The sequence below is a fragment of the Nipponia nippon genome, unplaced genomic scaffold (assembly GCF_047370975.1).
Source record: "Nipponia nippon isolate SJK-2023a ecotype South Korea unplaced genomic scaffold, ASM4737097v1 scaffold_6, whole genome shotgun sequence".
In the NCBI taxonomy this organism is placed as follows: domain Eukaryota; kingdom Metazoa; phylum Chordata; class Aves; order Pelecaniformes; family Threskiornithidae; genus Nipponia; species Nipponia nippon.
In genome coordinates this window covers 56,735,978-56,741,464 of record NW_028262380.1, presented here as the reverse complement: position 1 = coordinate 56,741,464, position 5,487 = coordinate 56,735,978, and positions in this window count along the sequence as shown.

The following is a 5,487-nucleotide window of genomic DNA, read 5'->3' as shown; positions in this document are numbered from 1 at the left end:
GCTGTGCACTCTGAAAACCTTGGAAGGCTCCAAGAGCTTGTAGTGTATGTGGCCGCGTACTTTCTATAGACTTCAAGATGTTGCTTCATTCTTTCCCTTAAACCATAGTGATAAGAGTGGGGGGGGAAAAGGGGGTGTGTGTGTGTGCTTTCTACATACATGGAGTTAAACTAAAGGAAGAGAATTTAAGTGTCTTCACCTTCAATTATCTTACTCCTGATGGACTAGAGAGTGCATTTGAGTAGAAAATACCCTTTGTCCCAGGGCCGTTTGCAATCCCCAGCAGCTCTTCAGAGATCGCTGCTGATTAGTTGGGATATGGCCCTTCTGCCTGCAGAGCTATATACCAGTGGTAAGATGCACTTCTTGGCTTTACATTTGGGGCAGTTCACTGAAGACGGCTTGGAAATGTTTTGCACGATGGCCTGTTTTGTTTAGCGTTTTGTGCGGTTACTTCTGAACAAGGCAATACAGCATGCCTGTAATGCTGAAAGCTAGTCCTTTTACATTGAACTTGCTGTCTGAGACGACTAAAAGCATTGCTGTTGAATTGTGTGGCACTTCTCTAGCTGAAAGCTGATTCTGACCGGTGGGTTTTGGTTTTTTTCCCTTGCAGCCAGCCAGTACTTGATGTGGTATGATTAGAATCAGAAAAGAAATCATTTTGCATGGATTTTTACTGGGGAAAAAAAGCAGTCAGCAGATCTGCATCTCTGTGGGGTTTATTTTTTTTTTAATTTTTATTTCCAGACGTGACAGCATCTTTCCCATCTCTTGATGATGCAAATAGGATTTTATGGGTCATAATGAAATATTTTATTGATAATATTATGAAAAATCAATGAAAAAGTTGCCCCGGCTGTCAGTTCTGTGCTACCTACTATGTATGCGGTGACAGGTTTGACTGCTCACCGTTGTGGCTGAGAAGAGAATACCTTGGGGTGCCCAATTATAGCAGCAGTGAGAGGAAATTCAGAAGAGTAATTTTGGCTTCCTTCATTGCCTTTATGTTGGCCTCTGAACGAGTGGCTGTTCCACTCCTTTCAGATTTCACAGCAGCAAGAGCACTAATGGCAACTCTGTGCAATTTTGACTTCTCATGTCCATGAGATTGAATCAATGCTTTTCCTTCCACATTTAGTAAAACAATTTTCCACGCATGCTGAGCAGCTATTCTTGTCTATACCTGCTTTGAGATGGGCTAGATGAACTGGAAGATTTTATAGAAAGCAGTCTCTTTCATTCTTTCTCCTTTACCCCCCCCTTCTCTTTTTTTTTTTTTTTTATAAACTGCAGATTGACAGTGGCAGAGTTCTCTAAAGGAGGTATTTTTAAGGCAAAGATGAGGAAAAGCCAAGTGTTTTAATAGGGCTTATCTCGTAAGGGCTGGAAGTTTAAAGCAGGAAAGAAGAAAGTTAACATAAACAGAAAAAAAGCAGTTGAGCTCTCCCAGTTCAAGGATGTGTAATTCAAGTGCTGTTACCATAGTATCTGAACACTTAAATTGTTAATGTATTTATTGCTATAACATTCCCATGTGGTTTGGAGCAGACCTTTTTGCAAGGGAGCTGTGACTGAGAACCCTAGCTAAGGGGGCTTGGGTACCTAAAGCAGGTTCTAAGCAGAGTTTAGATGCTGAAACCTGTAACTGCGGTCCGTATATTCCCTGCTCAGTCACTACTTACCCCTGGAGGTGATGGATCTCCCTGACATCTACAGACAGCTGGATTTTGCTTTCATACTTGCCCAGGACTGCTCCGAATGGGAGTCTCAGCATAGCTCATAGGGAAGTGTGACCTGACCCCAAAACGAAGGGCTCCTCTGCCGAAGTCCTGACCAAAGCAGACTCATTGCTCGGGGGAACCGAGCTCCCGACACGCATCACGCCTCTGTTTTGGCCGCTTTTAAAGTGAGCTGGGCAAGGAGAGAGCCTACTGGGAAAGGCGCTTGCCTATGAAGAGGAAGGCAGGGGTCAAGTGCTATCTCTGAGCACTGTCTTTTAATGTGCTGTTTAATATTAACATCACATCCATAAGCAGAAATGAGAAGAGGCAGCAAAGCTCTCCGTTCCCATACTACAAAGTCACACTTCCCCTTAGGCTTAGTTCTCTCCCTCTGGCCCAGCAAATACATTATTATAACTTGGGTTGAGTGGCAGGAGGAACCTGCTTCCTCGAGAAGGGTCATGTCTTGGACTAATGCTCTCCTGCTCTCCCCTGCACTGAAGGCTTGAATCTCTTCAGCCATTTAAAAATGGTGACCATGCTTCCTAACAGGAACCCAGCTGCATTTTGGGAAAATGTTTGCGTGCCTGCTCTTTCCATCCTCCGTGGCAAGAGGTCACGTGTAACGTATAATCTCTCCTCTTAACCTTAATTGATTGATCAGAGTTAACTGAACAAGCAAGAACTTTGTTTGCTCTTTACCAGGAGCTGTTTGGGAATACTCGCTAGCAGCAGGGCCCTCCACGGATCGAACAGCGTCTGCTCACTGCTTAGTCCGTGCTCTAGAGACAAGTAGGCAGATATCAAATATGCAGCAAATCTCTTTGGTTTGTTTTTATCGGCACAAGTATAACACATAACCCCCCCGAAAGAGGGCAGTGGCTTTCCTAGAGCAATAGTCCATCAATTACGCTGTGGAGATCTGCCTACAGAGAAATCTAACGGCCGTGTGTAGCTGGTGACTATCAACTGGCAGCAAACTACTTTCTTAAGAAGAGGAAGAAAACGGCTGCTAACGTTCCCAGCTAGTCAAAAGTCAGCTGTACCTGACCATACGTGTACTTAGCTGTGTATGCGAGTAGTTCTATAGCGCCTTGCTATAAATGCACAAAGAGAGCCCATAGGAATACTCGTTGGATTCACAGAAACTTGTCAGGTCCTCTTCAGCCTTGGTGAAGTTTTCTTCTTTCCCTTGCGCTTAAAAACGTGGGGGGGGGGGTTTGGGGTCTGAGTATGTGTAAGCAAGCTGCTTGCCTGCCTTTCCCGAGGAAGCAGCTGCTGCTGGGCAGCAATAGCAAACGCGGTGGAGGAGGAGGCGGCGGCAGCAGCCCTGCTTTCTTCACGCAACAGGCGCAGCTGCAGGAGCTCTGAAACCTCGTGGCTACACTTGACCTGGTTTCCTTGACAAAAGCACATCTGGTTTTCAATTTGATTTAACCTGGAAACCATGCCTCTGCCTGCGCCGGGGCTAGGAACACTGAGTCGCAAATCCTTCGGTAAAACGTCAGCGAGTTGCTGGTGGGAAAATTACCAAGATAGCAGATCTAAAACGTTCCCCATGCCCTCTTGGTAGTTCTGTGAGAGAGGCTCACCTTTGTCTTGTCGCCTTACGTGTCTGGGATTTGCACCTGGCAATTTGAGTGCTGCGGGGACTGTCAGACCCCCTTTTCCTCCTTGTACTGCTTCGGTTTGGCTGGTATCGCCCAGCACCTCCTCACGGTGCCGTTCTCTTGATACAGATGAGTTTCCTCTGTGCTGCCATTAGATCAGCTGGTATTTGTTGCCCGGGATTTTGGACCGGGGGGGCCCAGGGTGTCCTCTGCAAGGCATGTGTGTCGTGCCATGGCCTCGGTCCCGGTCTTTCCTGGAGCAGCTCAGCTGAGGAGTTTCTGCAGCTCGCCTAAGGGTGCCGCAGGAGCCCGGGTCAAGGTGGAAATAGGCCGCTCTCGTTGGCGTCCTGTGCCAGAGATGTTGGAGTGCTTTGATGCAGATGAGCAGTTGTTTTCATCTTAAGAGCTGGGAGAATAAACGCCTGCAAACTGCAGCCCTCTGACAAAACGCATGCTTGCTCCTGGTATGGAGAGTGTTAAGAGCAGAGAGACAAACAGAGGGGAGATTTGCCAGGGTTACTGATTATAAGACTGTATAAATTCTTGAAGAGCAGGCAAGCCTGAGGTTTTAAAATTCTGCCTTATACGGTCCCTTCCAGTATCCTGTCCTTCTGCCTTAGGAAGGCTGTGTGGATGCTGCGAAGGTTCAAATACAGCTCCAACACGCGGAGCCTGGATGTTTTAAACCAGGGCCTGAACCAAAGGGCCGTCATGCAAAACAAATGTGCTGGGGGTGGTGGAGGAGGAGGGAACAGCTAATAGATGTTTTCCCCTTGCTTGACATCTGTCACCTCCCCCCATGCCAACCCTTCCTCTGTTTATAGCAAACCATTTGCTCCCATTAATTAGAACTGGATTCCTGCCATCTGACCAGCTTTACGCCTGTACAAATGTCAACAGAGCCAGGACTACGCAGGTGGGGAGAAGGGCTAGGCAGAGGAGATCTGTTGCATCTGTTTGGGGAGGGATAGATGGGGGGAAATGCCACCCCCCTCCAGATCAGGCGCGTTAGCTACAACAATAACTGGAATGCGGACTGGGAGCCCCAGGATGCCACTTTCCCCGTCCCTTTTCAGAGCAGACTGCACTTTAAGCCATCCCCTCCAGTTAAATCTCTTTACCAAAGTGGTCTGTATGAAGGCTTACATACAAGAAGATAATGGTGCTGTCATTTTTACAAATAATCACAACAGGAGCAGAAAAATAAGAGGAAGATGATTACGCCTGAAAATCCAATGAGGTTCCAGTTGCTAATGCAGTGCAAGCTAAACCACAATCCCAAGCTGTTCCCGCCAGGCACCGGGCTGCCTTTTCTGCCGTGATTTAGGAGCGTACAGCTGTGTTGCCATGACATTAGAAGGAAACGTGCTTACCCTGGGATGGTTCGCCTGGTGTAAAATACTACAAAGGCAAAGTATTTAATGTGCTAGTTGAAGCAAATCCTGAGTGGGAGAAACAGGTAACCTTGATTAGCTTGGCTGGATTGTAAAAGGAAAACAAAAAACCCGCAAACCCTCTCGTGGCCTCCTCCAGCAGCCAGTGCTGTGTTTCTGCTGGGATTATGAATCAAGAGAGTGGCACTGTTTTTACGCTGAGCATTAAACCCCATCTTAAAAGGAAGTGAAACACCAGGCTCTCCTTCCCCCCACTCCTTCATATAATGATTTGAAGTATTTTTTTATTTGACGTGGGAAGGAGGGGGCTGATGTGATGTGCCCGTGTGTACCCCAGAGTATTTTAAGCCTTTTGCATCCTGTAAGGGGGTGCTGTGAATCTGTTCAGGCAAGGAGGACCTGAAGGTCCAGGTTGTGAGGACTCAAACCGCTGAACTAATGGCAAAATGGTCGGGGGGAGAAAGTGGTGCCTTGTTCCTCCGTCTGAAAGAAACAGGTGCAGGCTCCAAACCTGGAAGGAAGGCGACCCTTTGAAGTCAAGAATAAGGAGATTCCTAAACTGAAAGGCCTTGGGTGTGTTTTTATACCGTGTTGTAGGAAGTATGTAATTCCTTTCCCCATGGCCCGGCACCTTGGGATCCCTCCCTTGCGTTCCCCTGCGTGGACGGGGCCAGCGGCACCCCGCTCTGCTGCAGGGTGGCTACAGCAAGCGCGCGGCTTGTCTGGGGCTCCGCTGCCTCGGGTTGCGATGCGCAAGTC